Source organism: Pleurodeles waltl, chromosome 12 (genome assembly GCF_031143425.1).
Source record: "Pleurodeles waltl isolate 20211129_DDA chromosome 12, aPleWal1.hap1.20221129, whole genome shotgun sequence".
In the NCBI taxonomy this organism is placed as follows: domain Eukaryota; kingdom Metazoa; phylum Chordata; class Amphibia; order Caudata; family Salamandridae; genus Pleurodeles; species Pleurodeles waltl.
Window position 1 is genome coordinate 2,346,634 of NC_090451.1, and position 23,059 is coordinate 2,369,692.

The window sequence follows — 23,059 nt, forward strand, 5'->3', positions numbered from 1 at the left end:
GGATTAAGGCTCCAGTCTCTTTGGAGACGTGGGTTCGAATACCACCGCTGCTAGTATTTTTCAACTCACAAACGTATTTTGTCTGTATCACTGTCTCACTCTCTGCCTTAGCACCTACGATCCACATAGCGAGAGGTGAGACTATGTAAAGTGGTGACGTATATATATAAGGGTAGCCAGAGAGTGGGACCGAGCCTTCTTATTTTAAAAAACCACAACCTAAGGTGACAAGAATTGTATCGGTAAACAAACCAGCTGTGTTGAAGTCTAACTATAGCGGCGACGAGAGGGGTCACTGTGATGCTGAAAGTTCAGTGAGTGTAAACAGTAGAACGCTGTATGATACGTTTCCTTGCAGTGATGACAGCTCGCGTTTCTAAAGCAGAGAGCAAACATACAATGGGGAAGAAGAATAAATAAGGAAAGACATATATTATATGAAGACAGTTATTATACTTTGCTTTTCACCTGTAACTCGCTCAACTGTCGGTGAATGCTGCGTTACCCCGCATAGCAAAGTCACCACAGCGGGTGTCCACAGTGTTTGGCCAAGTTACTATAGTTGTGAGCTTGTAGAAGTGAGGTAGCGTGGCTGAGCAGGCTAAACTGGCTAGATTTAGGCTCCAGTCTCTCTGGAGCCGTGGGCTCGAATCCCAACACGTTAAGTTTACTTGAACCAAATACTTTTGCAAAAAAGGTTCATGTAATAAATATTCATTAGGGTCGTGGTTGTGAGTATGACACTAATGGATAAAAGTGGGACTAACAATGCTACAATTCCTGAGACTACCACTGCACTAACAGCCTGGGAGAGGTTTGAGCTGGATACACAAGATACCTGCATGAGGGAACTAACTCGAAAGGGGAACTATCCACTGATGTTTTCTATCGCTTGCTGAGTGAGTATGTTGACACAATGGATGCAAAAGATTGTTTTGTGTGTATACAGATTCCTGTTTCGGTACAAGAGGGGGTTACCTATCATAGACTTTCATTAACATATGGGATACGTTGTAGTCTGTTACTAACAAGATTCTATAACCAGAAAGAGATTCAATATTTTTACTCAAATCATGATCTTGTGTTTTCTAATGTGCCTATCATAGAGGATGTGAGTGGGGTAGCTAAGTACTATAGGATAAAGTTAGTTAAAGGATTCTTTCAGGCAACATTAACAATTAGTACATCTTATGCACACCACAATAATTTGACATGTTTGCTTACACCTGTAGAGAAAAGCTTTTTAGATCACACGGAAGAGAGAAGAAGGGCATTGAAGGGTAAACTAGAGAAAGGATTACAGCAACGGGCCTTTGCTAGTAGTGACGGTTATAGTGCAATTAGAGAACAAGGGAAGTTAGCTTTAGACGCACTACATGTAGGAAAGCTTTGCATATCCAAGACCAAATCATACTATGACAATATGTTTGTGGGAATGAGTGAATGTAAGCGTGTGTTTTTGTTTCAGAGTAAATGGACGTTCATGCTAAATGGACAGGATCCAGCAATCCCCGGGATTCATTATATATGTGGACTTAATGCTTATTACCGTCTTCCAAAGGGATAGTATGGGACATGTTATTTGGGGATAGTTTTCCCAAAGATATATCAACTTGACAATTTCAAAAGGTTACCAAAATTGTCTGAATTACATTGTACTAGACATAAGAAAGAGACTGCTGCTGGTGTAGTAGGAGACATATTTGGGACGATAATTTCTTCAGTGGGAGTTATTATGAGCTCCATAAAGATTCGAAAGTTGTCTACTATTGAGGATAACATGCTGACAAACTTTTCAGGGGCTATACTCCTGATGGATACTGAACTTGCTGCGGAGGGGGCTATGACTCTTCAAAACAGGCTTGCTTTAGACATTCTTTTAGTGAAAAATGGCAGAGTTTGTAGATTGCTCAATGGGTGTAATTGTTGCGCTTACATACCAGATAATAGTAATGAGATTAGAAGTATGCTTACTAACTTGACTAGGGATAGTACGGACTTGAAGGATTTGAAAGAACCAGGTGTTTGGAAAAAGGTTGGGAAAGGATTTGCTTCAGTGGGAAATTGGATTAGTAACATTTGGCATGGGATATTGTCTAAAATAATACAGGGGATATTGATTGTTATAGATTGCTTATTTGGATCATGGGTGGCATGTAAAATTAGTAAAAGAATAAAATTGAAGATGGCGAAAAATAATAGGAGGAGGGAAGAAAAACAAAGGGAAAAATTATTCAGGGCAAGATCAAAGGGGAAACCAAGAAGGGAAGAGATTGATATGAGGGAATTTTAGTATGTAAAATTAGTAGGGAAGATTTGTGTGATGACAAGAGTAATCAGAGGAGGGATTGCTGGAGTGTGTCTTTTATAATTAATATTAACATGAAAAGCTTACAATATATTGTGTAATGAAGCTGCATAAAAAATGTGTTAACGTAGAAATAATGCACACGTTTGAAATGTGCCCACGGGGAGTGGCTACCAATGTATACGAAGACTAATGAAAGTTATTAATGCTGAATTAATTATGTACTAATGTTTTTAATTTGTATTAACATATCAAAATTGGAGTTATGTATTAGGAGTTTGTTCATTAATCAGTAGGCCTTAGTTTATTTAAGGTCTGTGCCTAGCTGCCTGGTCTCATATTAAACTGTCTTTTTCTAACGTGCAATGTGCTATTTTCCTGAAGGACATGAAACTGTACTTTCCCAAAAGCTAGAGATGTGTGTAGCTGTAGTAAATTCTTTCTCATGGGACCCTACTTGCTCAAGGAGACATTCTTGCTAAATGCAACAGTGTAATTTGTAACAGGTGCAAGGCTGCCTGGAGTAGGAGAAAACAATGGAACTACTGACTGTAGCGTAAAATGTAACTTTTCTCACCTGACATTCCAACCGATGAAAACGTCAATAACATGGGCCAATCAACGACATGAGAACTGTGGTTTGTATAAAACTCTGGTGAAGATTATTGGACAGAGATGGCGATGCACCAATGATTATCCATTGAGGAATTAGGAGTAAATTAGACAGTTTTGATTTAACCACATGACCCGAGGAGAAATCAGGCATTAATTGGACATTCCACTCCAAGCCATTCTTTGCCATTCTACTGAGCCATTTAGGCCATTTCGTTTGAGACTTTGCCGTTTGTTCGCCCTGTTACTCTAAACCACCCTTTACTTATTCCTTACCTGATACTTACTTCTCCTCTATATGAGGGAAGTTCTTGTTCCTTAGCTATGCCATACTGGTACTTTGCCCTGTCCTTTCTTTGCTGATGATGCAAACGACTGATGTCCAGAGGACGAAGACTGACGCTGTTTGCTGATCCTTTGGATGGGTAACTATCTGATGAAAATTGTAATTGTCTTTTTGCCTTTTCTTTCTAGGTACCAACTGCTCTTTGATAGAGGCCATAGTTAGATGTTTTCCAAATTTGTGTTTGCTAAATTGTTTTGCATGAAGCCCAACATGCTGATGCTAATATGAGGTTATTTAAGGTGTTCACTAAAATCTGACGCAAATAGACAAATGATTGAGTTCTTGCTTTGTTGAACCATGCACTACTTAGACTTTGCTAAGTTGCTTCTTAATAATTATGTGTTAATACTGAGTGAATATTCTCTATGCATTGATTAATTGCGTTTCTAATTGCAAATCTGAAGAGTTACTAATGAGATGAATTGCTGATGAGATTAACAGAAATGACTTTAGATTGTAACCAGTAGGGAAATAAATATCCTAACACTTAACTAAATTGGTGTGGTTATTCATGACTGAAAGATCATGGGGTGTTCACTTTATTGACTCTCATTAAAGGTTATTGATTAGCATGCTGATTAGTTATTGCGATTGTTGTTGAGATATTGATCTATTGATTTGTGATGCCAAAAGACATCTCGTACTGGGAAGTCCCCGAACCTGGTCTAAAAGGTTCATCGACCTAGGCGTGTCTCCTTGTAAGTTTACTTATCAAGGCTCTGACGCGCCTTCACTAATAAAAAGTAATCTGATCACTTGCTGCGGAGTCATCGTCAACAAAAACTACCAAAATATTACTTCAATGTATTGTGATTACGACTGCCTCAGTTTTATGTATTACGTGAGGAGTCGGACAGCAATTTATTTAGCGCAAAAATATTTCTTGTGGATTCACGTACGTTTTTAAACTGAAGTGTCATAGCTGTAGCGGCAATACTCCCAGTTTAGGTGGTTTTATAAACTAAGTTTTACTTTCTCCTACTTAAAACTTTTTGCAGAACAATGCACATTAAATGGGAAGGCAGTTTTCCTTAATTGTGTACTATTTGCTGCCTAATGTTGACATGTAAGCACACCACCAATAACTGACACCTACAGACTTGAAAGCGCCATACCAGTACAATATTTGTATGATATTGCACTTTAAATCCACGTACAACTGAATTAAAGCAATCTTAGCTCATTTGAGGGTAGTGTGATAGTACATCACATATGGATAGAACACGTTTGGAAAATGTAATTTTCATGATTACATTACATTTAACATATAAATTCAAGCTGAAGTAGGGATGGACAACAAGGTCGTATAGAGCAAAGCTGAAGACAACAAGTTACCAAAACAATCTGTAAATATATCTTCTTTATTATGATTAGACAACTATCACCTAATAGAACACATTTTGGCTACCATATTTTGTACTCCTGAAACATAGTGTTTCGAAGACGAGGTGGCCGAGTGGTTAAGACGATGTACTGCTAATCCATTGTGCTCTGCATGCGTGGGTTCGAATCCCATCCTCGTCGGTTTATTGTTCCGTCTTTAGTTTTTAGTATGTGGTAGGGCTGGGTTAACCCTATTTTATGTGAAAGTTAAATGACATATCCCATGGTATTTCCGGCAGTACAACGGCTCAGTTTGGAAACACCGCTCAGTTGAGTACTGTGCTTAGGCATTACTGTAAACAGCGCCAGCCGGGTTCTGCTCATGAATCACACAATCTTTCCTGAGGCGGAGGGTTGGTAAGTTGAGGGACGTAGATAGTTTGATTCCTTATCCTTAAAGAAAGAGAAGCAGCGCATGCGGGACGCCAATGTAAGGGTTGTCTTCCTACCGACTCTCAGGACTGGCGCTCCCTGACACCTCCCATGGCCCGGGGCCAATCCTGACCTACTGAATGTATCACGTGCCTGCTGCTGTTGGCGTTGACTTTCCTAGGATCACTTCACAGGCCATACACCCTTATTCTCCAACTCCCCTATACAACAGAACATCTCACTTCAGAAAGCTTACAGAAACAGGTTTGCACAGGGTATTGTGGCCGAGCAGTCTAAGGCGCTGGATTAAGGCTCTAGTCTTTTTGGAGGCGTGGGTTCGAATCCCACCGCTGCCAGTATTTTTCAACTCACAAACGTATTTTGTCTGCATCAGTGTCTCACTCTCTGCCTTCTGCACCTACGATCCACATTGCGAGAGGTGAGACTATGTAAAGTGGTGACATATATATATAAGGGGAGCCAGACAGTGGGACCGAGCCTTCATATTTTAAAAAACCACAACCTAAGGTGACAAGAATTGTATCGGTAAACAAACCAGCTGTCTTGAAGTCTAACTATAGAGGCGACGAGAGTGGTCACTGTGATGCTGAAAGTTCAGTGAGTGTAAACAGTAGAACGCTGTGTGATACCTTTCCTTGCAGTGATGACAGCTCGCGTTTCTAAAGCAGAGAGCAAACATACAATGGGGAAGAAGAATAAATAAGGAAAGACATATATTATATGCAGACTGTTATTATACTTTGCTTTTCACCTGTAACTCGCTCAACTGTCGGTGAATGCTGCGTTAACCTGCATAGCCAGGTCACCACAGCGGGTGTCCACAGTGTTTGTCCAAGTTACTATAGTTGTGAGCTTGTAGATGTGAGGTAGCGTGGCTGAGCAGGCTAAACTGGCTAGATTTAGGCTCCAGTCTCTCTGGAGCTGTGGGCTTGAATCCCAACACTTTAAGTTTACTTGAACCAAATACTTTTGCAAAAAAGGTTTATGTAATAAATATTCATTAGGGTCGTGGTTGTGAGTATGACACTAATGGATAAAAGTGGGACTAACAATGCTACAATTCCTGAGACTACCACTGCACTAACAGGCTGGGAGAGGTTTGAGCTGGACACAAGATACTTGCATGAGGGAACTAACTCGAAAGGGGAACTATCCACTGATGTTTTCTATCGCTTGCTGAGTGAGTATGTTGACACAATGGATGCAAAAGATTGTTTTGTGTGTACACAGATTCCTGTTTTGGTACAAGAGGGGGTTACCTATCATAGACTGTCATTAACATATGGGATACGTTGTAGTCTGTTACTAACAAGATTCTATAACCAGGAAGAGATTCAATATTTTTACTCAAATCATGATCTTGTGTTTTCTAATGTGCCTATCATAGAGGATGTGAGTGGGGTAGCTAAGTACTATAGCATAAAGTTAGTTAAAGGATTCTTTCAGGCGACATTAACAATTAGTACATCTTATGCACACCACAATAATTTGACATGTTTGCTTACACCTGTAGAGAAAATCTTTTTAGATCACACGGAAGAGAGAAGAAGGGCATTGAAGGGTAAACTAGAGAAAGGATTACAGCAACGGGCCTTTGCTAGTAGTGACGGTTATAGTGCAATTAGAGAACAAGGGAAGTTAGCTTTAGACGCACTACATGTAGGAAAGCTTTGCATATCCAAGACCAAATCATACTATGACAATGTGTTTGTGGGAATGAGTGAATGTAAGCGTGTGTTTTTGTTTCAGAGTAAATGGACGTTCATGTTAAATGGACAGGATCCAGCAATCCCCGGGATTTATTATATATGTGGACTTAATGCTTATTACAGTCTTCCAAAGAGAAAGTATGGGACATGTTATTTGGGGATAGTTTTCCCAAAGATATATCAACTTGACGATTTGAAAAGGTTACCAAAATTGTCTGAATTACATCGTACTAGACATAAGAAAGAGACTGCTGCTGGTGTAGTAGGAGACATATTTGAGACGATAATTTCTTCAGTGGGAGTTATTATGAACTCCATAAAGATTCGAAAGTTGTCTACTATTGAGGATAACATGCTGACAAACTTTTCAGGGGCTATACTCCTGATGGATACTGAACTTGCTGCGGAGGGGGCTATGACTCTTCAAAACAGGCTTGCTTTAGACATTCTTTTAGTGAAAAATGGCAGAGTTTGTAGATTGCTCAATGGGTGTAATTGTTGCGCTTACATACCAGATAATAGTAATGAGATTAGAAGTATGCTTACTAACTTGACTAGGGATAGTACGGACTTGAAGGATTTGAAAGAACCAGGTGTTTGGAAAAAGGTTGGGAAAGGATTTGCTTCAGTGGGAAATTGGATTAGTAACATTTGGCATGGGATATTGTCTAAAATAATACAGGGGATATTGATTGTTATAGATTGCTTATTTGGATCATGGGTGGCATGTAAAATTAGTAAAAGAATAAAATTGAAGATGGCGAAAAATAATAGGAGGAGGGAAGAAAAACAAAGGGAAAAATTATTCAGAGCAAGATCAAAGGGGAAACCAAGAAGGGAAGAGATTGATATGAGGGAATTTTAGTATGTCAAATTAGTAGGGAAGATTTGTGTGATGACAAGAGTAATCAGAGGAGGGATTGCTGGAGTGTGTCTTTTAAAATTAATATTAACATGAAAAGCTTACAATATATTGTGTAATGAAGCTGCATAAAAAATGTGTTAACGTAGAAATAATGCACACGTTTGAAATGTGCCCACGGGGAGTGGCTACCAATGTATACGAAGACCAATGAAAGTTATTAATGCTGAATTAATTATGTACTAATGTTTTTAATTTGTATTAACATATCAAAATTGGAGTTATGTATTAGGAGTTTGTTCATTAAGCAGTAGGCCTTAGTTTATCGAAGGTCTGTGCCTAGCTGCCTGGTCTCATATTAAACTGTCTTTTTCTAACGTGCAATGTGCTATTTTCCTGAAGGACATGAAACTGTACTTTCCCAAAAGCTAGAGATGTGTGTAGCTGTAGTAAATTCTTTCTCATGGGACCCTACTTGCTCAAGGAGACATTCTTGCTGAATGCAACAGTGTAATTTGTAACAGGTGCAAGGCTGCCTGGAGTAGGAGAAAACAATGGAACTACTGACTGTAGCGTAAAATGTAACTTTTCTTACCTGACATTCCAACCGATGAAAACATCAATAACATGGGCCAATCAACGACATGAGAACTGTGGTTTGTGTAAAACTCTGGTGAAGATTATTGGACAGAGATGGCGATGCACCAATGATTATCCATTGAGGAATTAGGAGTAAATTAGACAGTTTTGATTTAACCACATGACCCGAGGAGAAATCAGGCATTTATTGGACATTCCACTCCAAGCCATTCTTTGCAATTCTACTGAGCCATTTAGGCCATTTCGTTTGAGACTTTGCCGTTTGTTCGCCCTGTTACTCTAAACCACCCTTTACTTATTCCTTACCTGATACTTACTTCTCCTCTATATGAGGGAAGTTCTTGTTCCTTAGCTATGCCATACTAATACTTTGCCCTGTCCTTTCTTTGCTGATGATGCAAACGACTGATGTCCCGAGGACGAAGACTGACGCTGTTTGCTGATCCTTTGGATGGGTAACTATCTGATGAAAATTGTAATTGTCTGTTTGCCTTTTCTTTCTAGGTACCAACTGCTCTTTGATAGAGGCCATAGTTAGATGTTTTCCAAATTTGTGTTTGCTAAATTGTTTTGCATGAAGCCCAACATGCTGATGCTAATATGAGGTTATTTAAGGTGTTCACTAAAATCTGACGCAAATAGACAAATGATTGAGTTCTTGCTTTGTTGAACCATGCACTACTGAGACTTTGCTAAGTTGCTTCTTAATAATTATGTGTTAATACTGAGTGAATATTCTCTATGCATTGATTAATTGCGTTTCTAATGCAAATCTGAAGAGTTACTAATGAGATGAATTGCTGATGAGATTAACAGAAATGACTTTAGATTGTAACCAGTAGGGAAATAAATATCCTAACACTTAACTAAATTGGTGTGGTTATTCATGACTGAAAGATCATGGGGTGTTCACTTTATTGACTCTCATTAAAGGTTATTGATTAGCATGCTGATTAGTTATTGCGATTGTTGTTGTGATATTGATCTATTGATTTGTGATGCCAAAAGACATCTCGTACTGGGAAGTCCCCGAACCTGGTCTAAAAGGTTCATCGACCTAGGCGTGTCTCCTTGTAAGTTTACTTATCAAGGCTCTGACGCGCCTTCACTAATAAAAAGTAATCTGATCGCTTGTGGCGGAGTCATCGTCAACAAAAACTACCAAAATATTACTTCAATGTATTGTAATTACGACTGCCTCAGTTTTATGCATTACGTGAGTAGTCGGACAGCAATTTATTTAGCGCAAAAATATTTCTTGTTGATTCACGTACGTTTTTAAACTGAAGTGTCATAGCTGTAGCGGCAATACTCCCAGTTTAGGTGGTTTTATAAACTAAGTTTTACTTTCTCCTACTTAAAACTTTTTGCAGAACAATGCACATTAAATGGGAAGGCAGTTTTCCTTAATTGTGTACTATTTGCTGCCTAATGTTGACATGTAAGCACACCACCAATAACTGACACCTAGAGACTCGAAAGCGCCATACCAGTACAATATTTGTATGATATTGCACTTTAAATCCACGTACAACTGAATTAAAGCAATCTTAGCTCATTTGAGGGTAGTGTGATAGTACATCACATATGGATAGAACACGTTTGGAAAATGTAATTTTCATGATTACATTACATTTAACATATAAATTCAAGCTGAAGTAGGGATGGACAACAAGGTCGTATAGAGCAAAGCTGAAGACAACAAGTTACCATAACAATCTGTAAATATATCCTCTTTATTATGTTTAGACAACTATCACCTAATAGAACACATTTTGGCTACCATATTTTGTACTCCTGAAACATAGTGTTTTGAAGACGAGGTGGCCGAGTGGTTAAGACGATGGACAGATAATCCGTTGTGCTCTGCATGCGTGGGTTTGAATCCCATCCTCGTCGGTTCATTGTTCCGTCTTTAGTTTTTAGTATGTGGTAGGGCTGGGTTAACCCTATTTTATGTGAAAGTTAAATGACATATCCCATGGTATTTCCGGCAGTACAACGGCTCAGTTTGGAAACACCGCTCAGTTGAGTACTGTGCTTAGGCATTACTGTAAACAGCGCCAGCCGGGTTCTGCTCATGAATCACAAAATCTTTCCTGAGGCGGAGGGTTGGTAAGTTGAGGGACGTAGATAGTTTGATTCCTTATCCTTAAAGAAAGAGAAGCAGCGCGTGTGGGACGCCAATGTAAGGGTTGTCTTCCTACGGACTCTCAGGACTGGCGCTCCCTGACACTTCCCATGGCCCGGGGCCAATCCTGACCTACTGAATGTATCACGTGCCTGCTGCTGTTGGCGTTGACTTTCCTAGGATCACTTCACAGGCTATACACCCTTATTCTCCAACTCCCCTATACAACAGAACATCTCACTTCAGAAAGCTTACAGAAACAGGTTTGCACAGGGTAGTGTGGCCGAGCGGTCTAAGGTGCTGGATTAAGGCTCCAGTCTCTTTGGAGGCGTGGGTTCGAATCCCACCGCTGCCAGTATTTTTCAACTCACAAACATATTTTGTCTGCATCAGTGTCTCACTCTCTGCCTTCTGCACCTACGATCCACATAGCGAGAGGTGAGACTATGTAAAGTGGTGACGTATATATATAAGGGTAGCCAGACAGTGGGACCGAGCCTTCTTATTTTAAAAAACCACAACCTAAGGTGACAATAATTGTATCGGTAAACAAACCAGCTGTCTTGAAGTCTAACTATAGAGGCGACGAGAGGGGTCACTGTGATGCTGAAAGTTCAGTGAGTGTAAACAGTAGAACGCTGTGTGATACGTTTCCTTGCAGTGATGACAGCTCGCATTTCTAAAGCAGAGAGCAAACATACAATGGGGAAGAAGAATAAATAAGGAAAGACATATATTATATGCAGACAGTTATTATACTTTGCTTTTCACCTGTAACTCGTTCAACTGTCGGTGAATGCTGCGTTACCCTGCATAGCCAGGTCACCACAGCGGGTGTCCACAGTGTTTGGCCAAGTTACTATAGTTGTGAGCTTGTAGATGTGAGGTAGCGTGGCTGAGCAGGCTAAACTGGCTAGATTTAGGCTCCAGTCTCTCTGGAGCCGTGGGCTTGAATCCCAACACTTTAAGTTTACTTGAACCAAATACTTTTGCAAAAAAGGTTCATGTAATAAATATTCATTAGGGTTGTGGTTGTGAGTATGACACTAATGGATAAAAGTGGGACTAACAATGCTACAATTCTTGAGACTACCACTGCACTAACAGCCTGGGAGAGGTTTGAGCTGGATACAAGATACTTGCATGAGGGAACTAACTCGAAAGGGGAACTATCCACTGATGTTTTCTATAGCTTGCTGAGTGAGTATGTTGACACAATGGATGCAAAAGATTGTTTTGTGTGTACACAGATTCCTGTTTCGGTACTAGAGTGGGTTACCTATCATAGACTGTCATTAACATATGGGATACGTTGTAGTCTGTTACTAACAAGATTCTATAACCAGGAAGAGATTCAATATTTTTACTCAAATCATGATCTTGTGTTTTCTAATGTGCCTATCATAGAGGATGTGAGTGGGGTAGCTAAGTACTATAGCATAAAGTTAGTTAAAGGATTCTTTCAGGCGACATTAACAATTAGTACATCTTATGCACACCACAATAATTTGACATGTTTGCTTACACCTGTAGAGAAAAGCTTTTTAGATCACACGGAAGAGTGAAGAAGGACATTGAAGGGTAAACTAGAGAAAGGATTACAGCAACGGGCCTTTGCTAGTAGTGACGGTTATAGTGCAATTAGAGAACAAGGGAAGTTAGCTTTAGACGCACTACATGTAGGAAAGCTTTGCATATCCAAGACCAAATCATACTATGACAATGTGTTTGTGGGAATGAGTGAATGTAAGCGTGTGTTTTTGTTTCAGAGTAAATGGACGTTCATGTTAAATGGACAGGATCCAGCAATCCCCGGGATTTATTATATATGTGGACTTAATGCTTATTACCGTCTTCCAAAGGGATAGTATGGGACATGTTATTTGGGGATAGTTTTCCCAAAGATATATCAACTTGACGATTTGAAAAGGTTACCAAAATTGTCTGAATTACATCGTACTAGACATAAGAAAGAGACTGCTGCTGGTGTAGTAGGACTCATATTTGGGACGATAATTTCTTCAGTGGGAGTTATTATGAACTCCATAAAGATTCAAAAGTTGTCTACTATTGAGGATAACATGCTGACAAACTTTTCAGGGGCTATACTCCTGATGGATACTGAACTTGCTGCGGAGGGTGCTATGACACTTCAAAACAGGCTTGATTTAGACATTCTTTTAGTGAAAAATGGCAGAGTTTGTAGATTGCTCAATGGGTGTAATTGTTGCGCTTACATACCAGATAATAGTAATGAGATTAGAAGTATGCTTACTAACTTGACTAGGGATAGTACGGACTTGAAGGATTTGAAAGAACCAGGTGTTTGGAAAAAGGTTGGGAAAGGATTTGCTTCAGTGGGAAATTAGATTAGTAACATTTGGCATGGGATATTGTCTAAAATAATACAGGGGATATTGATTGTTATAGATTGCTTATTTGGATCATGGGTGGCATGTAAAATTAGTAAAAGAATAAAATTGAAGATGGCGAAAAATAATAGGAGGAGGGAAGAAAAACAAAGGGAAAAATTATTCAGGGCAAGATCAAAGGGGAAACCAAGAAGGGAAGAGATTGATATGAGGGAATTTTAGTATGTAAATTTAGTAGGGAAGATTTGTGTGATGACAAGAGTCATCAGAGGAGGGATTGCTGGAGTGTGTCTTTTAAAATTAATATTAACATGAAAAGCTTACAATATATTGTGTAATGAAGCTGCATAAAAAATGTGTTAACGTAGAAATAATGCACACGTTTGAAATGTGCCCACGGGGAGTGGCTACCAATGTATACGAAGACTAATGAAAGTTATTAATGCTGAATTAATTATGTACTAATGTTTTTAATTTGTATTAACGTATCAAAATTGGAGTTATGTATTAGGAGTTTGTTCATTAAGCAGTAGGCCTTAGTTTAGCGAAGGTCTGTGCCTAGCTGCCTGGTCTCATATTAAACTGTCTTTTTCTAACGTGCAATGTGCTATTTTCCTAAAGGACATGAAACTGTACTTTCCCAGAAGCTAGAGCTGTGTGTAACTGTAGTAAATTCTTTCTCATGGGACCCTACTTGCTCAAGGAGACATTCTTGCTGAATGCAACAGTGTAATTTGTAACAGGTGCAAGGCTGCCTGGAGTAGGAGAAAACAATGGAACTACTGACTGTAGCGTAAAATGTAACTTTTCTTGCCTGACATTCCAACCAATGAAAACGTCAATAACATGGGCCAATCAACGACATGAGAACTGCGGTTTGTGTAAAACTCTGGTGAAGATTATTGGACAGAGATGGCGATGCACCAATGATTATCCATTGAGGAATTAGGAGTAAATTAGACAGTTTTGATTTAACCACATGACCCGAGGAGAAATCAGGCATTTATTGGACATTCCACTCCAAGCCATTCTTTGCCATTCTACTGAGCCATTTAGGCCATTTCGTTTGAGACTTTACCGTTTGTTCGCCCTGTTACTCTAAACCACCCTTTACTTATTCCTTACCTGATACTTACTTCTCCTCTATATGAGGGAAGTTCTTGTTCCTTAGCTATGCCATACTGATACTTTGCCCTGTCCTTTCTTTGCTGATGATGCAAACGACTGATGTCCCGAGGACGAAGACTGACGCTGTTTGCTGATCCGTTGGATGGGTAACTATCTGATGAAAATTGTAATTGTTTGTTTGCCTTTTCTTTCTAGGTACCAACTGCTCTTTGATAGAGGCCATAGTTAGATGTTTTCCAAATTTGTGTTTGCTAAATTGTTTTGCATGAAGCCCAACATGCTGATTCTAATACGAGGTTATTTAAGGTGTTCACTAAAATCTGACGCAAATAGACAAATGATTGAGTTCTTGCTTTGTTGAACCATGCACTACTGAGACTTTGCTAAGTTGCTTCTTAATAATTATGTGTTAATACTGAGTGAATATTCTCTATGCATTGATTAATTGCGTTTCTAATTGCAAATCTGAAGAGTTACTAATGAGATGAATTGCTGATGAGATTAACAGAAATGACTTTAGATTGTAACCAGTAGGGAAATAAATATCCTAACACTTAACTAAATTGGTGTGGTTATTCATGACTGAAAGATCATGGTGTGTTCACTTTATTGACTCTCATTAAAGGTTATTGATTAGCATGTTGATTAGTTATTGCGATTGTTGTTGAGATATTGATCTATTGATTTGTGATGCCAAAAGACATCTCGTACTGGGAAGTCCCCGAACCTGGTCTAAAAGGTTCATCGACCTAGGCGTGTCTCCTTGTAAGTTTACTTATCAAGGCTCTGACGCGCCTTCACTAATAAAAAGTAATCTGATCGCTTGCTGCGGAGTCATCGTCAACAAAAACTACCAAAATATTACTTCAATGTATTGTAATTACGACTGCCTCAGTTTTATGCATTACGTGAGTAGTCGGACAGCAATTAATTTAGCGCAAAAATATTTCTTGTTGATGCACGTACGGTTTTAAACTGAAGTGTCATAGCTGTAGCGGCAATATTCCCAGTTTAGGTGGTTTTATAAACTAAGTTTTACTTTCTCCTACTTAAAACTTTTTGCAGAACAATGCACATTAAATGGGAAGGCAGTTTTCCTTAATTGTGTACTATTTGCTGCCTAATGTTGACATGTAAGCACACCACCAATAACTGACACCTAGAGACTCGAAAGCGCCATACCAGTACAATATTTGTATGATATTGCACTTTAAATCCACGTACAACTGAATTAAAGCAATCTTAGCTCATTTGAGGGTAGTGTGATAGTACATCACATATGGATAGAACACGTTCGGAAAGTGTAATTTTCATGATTACATTACATTTAACATATAAATTCAAGCTGAAGTAGGGATGGACAACAAGGTCGTATAGAGCAAAGCTGAAGACAACAAGTTACCATAACAATCTGTAAATATATGCTCTTTATTATGTTTAGACAACTATCACCTAATAGAACACATTTTGGCTACCATATTTTGTACTCCTGAAACATGGTGTTTTGAAGACGAGGTGGCCGAGTGGTTAAGGCGATGGACTGTTAATCCATTGTGCTCTGCATGCGTGGGTTCGAATCCCATCCTCATCGGTTTATTGTTCCGTCCTTAGATTTTAGTATGTGGTAGGGCTGGATTAACCCTATTTTATGTGAAAGTTAAATGACATATCCCATGGTATTTCCGGCAGTACAACGGCTCAGTTTGGAAACACCGCTCAGTTGAGTACTGTGCTTAGGCATTACTGTAAACAGCGCCAGCCGGGTTCTGCTCATGAATCACAAAATCTTTCCTGAGGCGGAGGGTTGGTAAGTTGAGGGACGTAGATAGTTTGATTCCTTATCCTTAAAGAAAGAGAAGCAGCGGGTGCGGGACGCCAATGTAAGGGTTGTCTTCCTACGGACTCTCAGGACTGGCGCTCCCTGACACCTCCCATGGCCCGGGACCAATCCTGACCTACTGAATGTATCACGTGCCTGCTGCTGTTGGCGTTGACTTTCCTAGGATCATTTCACAGCCTATACACCCTTATTCTCCAACTCCCCTATACAACAGAACATCTCACTTCAGAAAGCTTACAGAAACAGGTTTGCACAGGGTAGTGTGGCTGACGGGTCTAAGGCGTTGGATTAAGGCTCCAGTCTCTTTGGAGGCGTGGGTTCGAATCCCACCGCTGCCAGTATTTTTCAACTCACAAACGTATTTTGTCTGCATCAGTGTCTCACTCTCTGTCTTCTGCACCTACGATCCACATAGCGAGAGGTGAGACTATGTAAAGTGGTGACGTATATATATAAGGGTAGCCAGACAGTGGGACCGAGCCTTCTTATTTTAAAAAACCACAACCTAAGGTGACAAGAATTGTATCGGTAAACAAACCAGCTGTCTTGAAGTCTAACTATAGAGGCGACGAGAGGGGTCACTGTGATGCTGAAAGTTCAGTGAGTGTAAACAGTAGAACGCTGTGTGATACGTTTCCTTGCAGTGATGACAGCTCGCGTTTCTAAAGCAGAGAGCAAACATACAATGGGGAAGAACAATAAATAAAGAAAGACATATATTATATGCAGACAGTTATTATACTTTGCTTTTCACCTGTAACTCGCTCAACTGTCGGTGAATGCTGCGTTACCCTGCATAGCCAGGTCACCACAGCAGGTGTCCACAGTGTTTGGCCAAGTTACTATAGTTGTGAGCTTGTAGATGTGAGGTAGCGTGGCTGAGCAGGCTAAACTGGCTAGATTTAGGCTCCAGTCTCTCTGGAGCCGTGGGCTTGAATCCCAACACTTTAAGTTTACTTGAACCAAATACTTTTGCAAAAAAGGTTCATGTAATAAATATTCATTAGGGTCGTGGTTGTGAGTATGACACTAATGGATAAAAGTGGGACTAACAATGCTACAATTCCTGAGACTACCACTGCACTAACAGCCTGGGAGAGGTTTGAGCTGGATACAAGATACTTGCATGAGGGAACTAACTCGAAAGGGGAACTATCCACTGATGTGTTCTATCGCTTGCTGAGTGAGTATGTTGACACAATGGATGCAAAAGATTGTTTTGTGTGTACACAGATTCCTGTTTCGGTACAAGAGGGGGTTACCTATCATAGACTGTCATTAACATATGGGATACGTTGTAGTCTGTTACTAACAAGATTCTATAACCAGGAAGAGATTCAATATTTTTACTCAAATCATGATCTTGTGTTTTCTAATGTGCCTATCATAGAGGATGTGAGTGGGGTAGCTAAGTACTATAGCATAAAGTTAGTTAAAGGATTCTTTCAGGCGACATTAACAATTAGTACATCTTATGCACACCACAATAATTTGACATGTTTGCTTACACCTGTAGAGAAAAGCTTTTTAGATCACAGGGAAGAGAGAAGAAGGGCATTGAAGGGTAAACTAGAGAAAGGATTACAGCAACGGGCCTTTGCTAGTAGTGACGGTTATAGTGCAATTAGAGTACAAGGGAAGTTAGCTTTAGACGCACTACATGTAGGAAAGCTTTGCATATCCAAGACCAAATCATACTATTACAATGTGTTTGAGGGAATGAGTGAATGTAAGCGTGTGTTTTTGTTTCAGAGTAAATGGACGTTCATGTTAAATGGACAGGATCCAGCAATCCCCGGGATTTATTACATATGTGGACTTAATGCTTATTGCCGTCTTCCAAAGGGATAGTATGGGACATGTTATTTGGGGATAGTTTTCCCAAAGATATATCAACTTGACGATTTGAAAAGGTTACCAAAATTGTCTGAATTACATCGTACTAGACATAAGAAAGAGACTGCTGCTGGTGTAGTAGGAGACATATTTGGGACGATAATTTCTTCAGTGGGAGTTATTATGAACTCCATAAAGATTCAAAAGTTGTCTACTATTGAGGATAACATGCTGACAAACTTTTCAGGGGCTATACTCCTGATGCATACTGAACTTGCTGCGGAGGGGGCTATGACTCTTCAAAACAGGCTTGCTTTAGACATTCTTTTAGTGAAAAATGGCAGAGTTTGTAGATTGCTCAATGGGTGTAATTGTTGCGCTTACATACCAGATAATAGTACAGAGATTAGAAGTATGCTTACTAACTTGACTAGGGATAGTACGGACTTGAAGGATTTGAAAGAACCAGGTGTTTGGAAAAAGGTTGGGAAAGGATTTGCTTCAGTGGGAAATTGGATTAGTAACATTTGGCATGGGATATTGTCTAAAATAATACAGGGGATATTGAGTGTTATAGATTGCTTATTTGGATCATGGGTGGCATGTAAAATTAGTAAAAGAATAAAATTGAGGATGGCGAAAAATAATAGGAGGAGGGAAGAAAAACAAAGGGAAAAATTATTCAGGGCAAGATCAAAGGGGAAACCAAGAAGGGAAGAGATTGATATGAGGGAATTTTAGTATGTAAAATTAGTAGGGAAGATTTGTGTGATGACAAGAGTCATCAGAGGAGGGATTGCTGGAGTGTGTCTTTTAAAATTAATATTAACATGAAAAGCTTACAATATATTGTGTAATGAAGCTGCATAAAAAATGTGTTAACGTAGAAATAATGCACACGTTTGAAATGTGCCCACGGGGAGTGGCTACCAATGTATACGAAGACTAATGAAAGTTATTAATGCTGAATTAATTATGTACTAATGTTATTAATTTGTATTAACATATCAAAATTGGAGTTATGTATTAGGAGTTTGTTCATTAAGCAGTAGGCCTTAGTTTATCGAAGGTCTGTGCCTAGCTGCCTGGTCTCATATTAAACTGTCTTTTTCTAACGTCCAATGTGCTATTTTGCTGAAGGACATGAAACTGTACTTTCCCAAAAGCTAGAGATGTGTGTAGCTGTAGTAAATTCTTTTTCATGTGACCCTACTTGCTCAAGGAGACATTCTTGCTGAATGCAACAGTGTAATTTGTAACAGGTGCAAGGCTGCCTGGAGTAGGAGAAAACAATGGAACTACTGACTGTCGCGTAAAATGTAACTTTTCTTACCTGACATTCCAACCGATGAAAACGTCAATAACATGGGCCAATCAACGACATGAGAACTGTGGTTTGTGTAAAACTCTGGTGAAGATTATTGGACAGAGATGGCGATGCACCAATGATTATCCATTGAGGAATTAGGAGTAAATTAGACAGTTTTGATTTAACCACATGACCCGAGGAGAAATCAGGCATTTATTGGACATTCCACTCCAAGCCATTCTTTGCCATTCTACTGAGCCATTTAGGCCATTTCGTTTGAGACTTTGCCGTTTGTTCGCCCTGTTACTCTAAACCACCCTTTACTTATTCCTTACCTGATACTTAATTCTCCTCTATATGAGGGAAGTTCTTGTTCCTTAGCTATGCCATACTGATACTTTGCCCTGTCCTTTCTTTGCTGATGATGCAAACGACTGATGTCCCGAGGACGAAGACTGACGATGTTTGCTGATCCGTTGGATGGGTAACTATCTGATGAAAATTTTAATTTTCTGTTTGCCTTTTCTTTCTAGGTACCAACGCTCTTTGATAGAGGCAATAGTTAGATGTTTTCCAAATTTGTGTTTGCTAAATTGTTTTGCATGAAGCCCAACATGCTGATGCTAATACGAGGTTATTTAAGGTGTTCACTAAAATCTGACGCAAATAGACAAATGACTGAGTTCTTGCTTTGTTGAACCATGCACTACTGAGACTTTGCTAAGTTGCTTCTTAATAATTATGTGTTAATACTGAGTGAATATTCTCTATGCATTGATTAATTGCGTTTCTAATTGCAAATCTGAAGAGTTACTAACGAGATGAATTGCTGATGAAATTAACAGAAATGACTTTAGATTGTAACCAGTAGGGAAATAAATATCCTAACACTTAACTAAATTGGTGTGGTTATTCATGACTGAAAGATCATGGTGTGTTCACTTTATTGACTCTCATTAAAGGTTATTGATTAGCATGCTGATTAGTTATTGCGATTGTTGTTGAGATATTGATCTATTGATTTGTGATGCCAAAAGACATCTCGTACTGGGAAGTCCCCGAACCTGGTCTAAAAGGTTCATGGACCTAGGCGTGTCTCCTTGTAAGTTTACTTATCAAGGCTCTGACGCGCCTTCACTAATAAAAAGTAATCTGATTGCTTGCTGCGGAGTCATCGTCAACAAAAACTACCAAAATATTACTTCAATGTATTGTAATTACGACTGCCTCAGTTTTATGCATTACGTGAGTAGTCGGACAGCAATTTATTTAGCGCAAAAATATTTCTTGTTGATGCACGTACGTTTTTAAACTGAAGTGTCATAGCTGTAGCGGCAATACTCCCAGTTTAGGTGGTTTTATAAACTAAGTTTTACTTTCTCCTACTTAAAACTTTTTGCAGAACAATGCACATTAAATGGGAAGGCAGTTTTCCTTAATTGTGTACTATTTGCTGCCTAATGTTGACATGTAAGCACACCACCAATAACTGACACCTAGAGACTCGAAAGCGCCATACCAGTACAATATTTGTATGATATTGCACTTTAAATCCACGTACAACTGAATTAAAGCAATCTTAGCTCATTTGAGGGTAGTGTGATAGTACATCACATATGGCTAGAACACGTTTGGAAAGTGTAATTTTCATGATTACATTACATTTAACATATAAATTCAAGCTGAAGTAGGGATGGACAACAAGGTCGTATAGAGCAAAGCTGAAGACAGCAAGTTCCCATAACAATCTGTAAATATATGCTCTTTATTATGTTTAGACAACTATCACCTAATAGAACACATTTTGGCTACCATATTTTGTACTCCTGAAACAGGGTGTTTCGAGGACGAGGTGGCCGAGTGGTTAAGGCGATGGACTGCTAATCCGTTGTGCTCTGCACTCGTGGGTTCGAATCTCATCCTCGTCGGTTTATTGTTCCGTCTTTAGTATGTGGTAGGGCTGGGTTAACCCTATTTTATGTGAAAGTTAAATGACATATCCCATGGTATTTCCGGCAGTACAACGGCTCAGTTTGGAAACACCACTCAGTTGAGTACTGTGCTTAGGCATTACTGTAAACAGCGCCAGCCGGGTTCTACTCATGAATCACAAAATCTTTCCTGAGGCGGAGGGTTGGTAAGTTGAGGGACGTAGATAATTTGATTCCTTATCCTTAAAGAAAGAGAAGCAGCGCGTGCGGGACGCCAATGTAAGGGTTGTCTTCCTACGGACTCTCAGGAATGGCGCTCCCTGACACCTCCCATGGCCCGGGGCCAATCCTGACCTACTGAATGTATCACGTGCCTGCTGCTGTTGGCGTTGACTTTCCTAGGATCACTTCACAGGCTATACACCCTTATTCTCCAAGTCCCCTATACAACAGAACATCTCACTTCAGAAAGCTTACAGAAACAGGTTTGCACAGGGTAGTGTGGCCGAGCGGTCTAAGGCGCTGGATTAAGGCTCCGGTCTCTTTGGAGGCGTGGGTTCGAATCCCACTGCTGCCAGCTTTTTTCAACTCTCAAACGTATTTTGTCTGCATCAGTGTCTCACTCTCTGCCTTCTGCACCTACGATCCACATAGCGAGAGGTAAGACTATGTAAAGTGGTGACGTATATATATAAGGGTAGCCAGACAGTGGGACCGAGCCTTCTTATTTTAAAAAACCACAACCTAAGGTGACAAGAATTGTATCGGTAAACAAACCAGCTGTCTTGAAGTCTAACTATAGAGGCGACGAGAGGGGTCACTGTGATGCTGAAAGTTCAGTGAGTGTAAACAGTAGAACGCTGTGTGATACGTTTCCTTGTAGTGATGACAGCTCGCGTTTCTAAAGCAGAGAGCAAACATACAATGGGGAAGAAGAATAAATAAGGAAAGACATATATTATATGAAGACAGTTATTATACTTTGCTTTTCACCTGTAACTCGCTCAACTGTCGGTGAATGCTGCGTTACCCCGCATAGCCAGGTCACCACAGCGGGTGTCCACAGTGTTTGGCCAAGTTACTATAGTTGTGAGCTTGAAGATGTGAGGTAGCGTGGCTGAGCAGGCTAAACTGGCTAGATTTAGGCTCCAGTCTCTCTGGAGCCGTGGGCTTGAATCCCAACACTTTAAGTTTACTTGAACCAAATACTTTTGCAAAAAAGGTTCATGTAATAAATATTCATTAGGGTCGTGGTTGTGAGTATGACACTAATGGATAAAAGTGGGACTAACAATGCTACAATTCCTGAGACTACCACTGCACTAACAGCCTGGGAGAGGTTTGAGCTGGATACAAGATACTTGCATGAGGGAACTAACTCGAAAGGGGAGCTATCCACTGATGTATTCTATCGCTTGCTGAGTGAGTATGTTGACACAATGGATGCAAAAGATTGTTTTGTGTGTACACAGATTCCTGTTTCTGTACAAGAGGGGGTTACCTATCATAGACTGTCATTAACATATGGGATACGTTGTAGTCTGTTACTAACAAGATTCTATAACCAGGAAGAGATTCAATATTTTTACTCAAATCATGATCTTGTGTTTTCTAATGTGCCTATCATAGAGGATGTGAGTGGGGTAGCTAAGTACTATAGCATAAAGTTAGTTAAAGGATTCTTTCAGGCAACATTAACAATTAGTACATCTTATGCACACCACAATAATTTGACATGTTTGCTTACACCTGTAGAGAAAAGCTTTTTAGATCACACGGAAGAGAGAAGAAGGGCATTGAAGGGTAAACTAGAGAAAGGATTACAGCAACGGGCCTTTGCTAGTAGTGACGGTTATAGTGCAATTAGAGAACAAGGGAAGTTAGCTTTAGACGCACTACATGTAGGAAAGCTTTGCATATCCAAGACCAAATCATACTATGACAATGTGTTTGTGGGAATGAGTGAATGTAAGCGTGTGTTTTTGTTTCAGAGTAAATGGACATTCATGTTAAATAGACAGGATCCAGCAATCCCCGGGATTTATTATATATGTGGACCTAATGCTTATTACCGTCTTCCAAAGGGATAGTATGGGACATGTTATTTGGGGATAGTTTTCCCAAAGATATATCAACTTGACGATTTGAAAAGGTTACCAAAATTGTCTGAATTACATCGTACTAGACTTAAGAAAGAGACTGCTGCTGGTGTAGTAGGAGACATATTTGGGACGATAATTTCTTCAGTGGGAGTTATTATGAACTCCATAAAGATTCAAAAGTTGTCTACTATTGAGGA

The 23,059-nt window shown here is 39.6% G+C and overlaps 5 non-coding genes across 5 annotated transcripts; all 5 read left to right on the forward strand.

The window, feature by feature from the left end:
• Positions 1-4,708: 4,708 nt before the first annotated feature.
• On the forward strand, positions 4,709-4,790 carry TRNAS-GCU (transfer RNA serine (anticodon GCU)). The gene has a single exon. It is a non-coding gene; the product is annotated as a tRNA-Ser (tRNA).
• A 5,240-nt stretch (positions 4,791-10,030) lies between these two features.
• Positions 10,031-10,112, forward strand: TRNAI-GAU (transfer RNA isoleucine (anticodon GAU)). The gene has a single exon. It is a non-coding gene; the product is annotated as a tRNA-Ile (tRNA).
• A 505-nt stretch (positions 10,113-10,617) lies between these two features.
• TRNAL-AAG (transfer RNA leucine (anticodon AAG)) lies at positions 10,618-10,699 on the forward strand. Its single transcript has one exon. It is a non-coding gene; the product is annotated as a tRNA-Leu (tRNA).
• A 9,976-nt stretch (positions 10,700-20,675) lies between these two features.
• Positions 20,676-20,757, forward strand: TRNAS-GCU (transfer RNA serine (anticodon GCU)). Its single transcript has one exon. It is a non-coding gene; the product is annotated as a tRNA-Ser (tRNA).
• Positions 20,758-21,255: 498 nt separating this feature from the next.
• On the forward strand, positions 21,256-21,337 carry TRNAL-AAG (transfer RNA leucine (anticodon AAG)). The gene has a single exon. It is a non-coding gene; the product is annotated as a tRNA-Leu (tRNA).
• Positions 21,338-23,059: the final 1,722 nt, after the last annotated feature.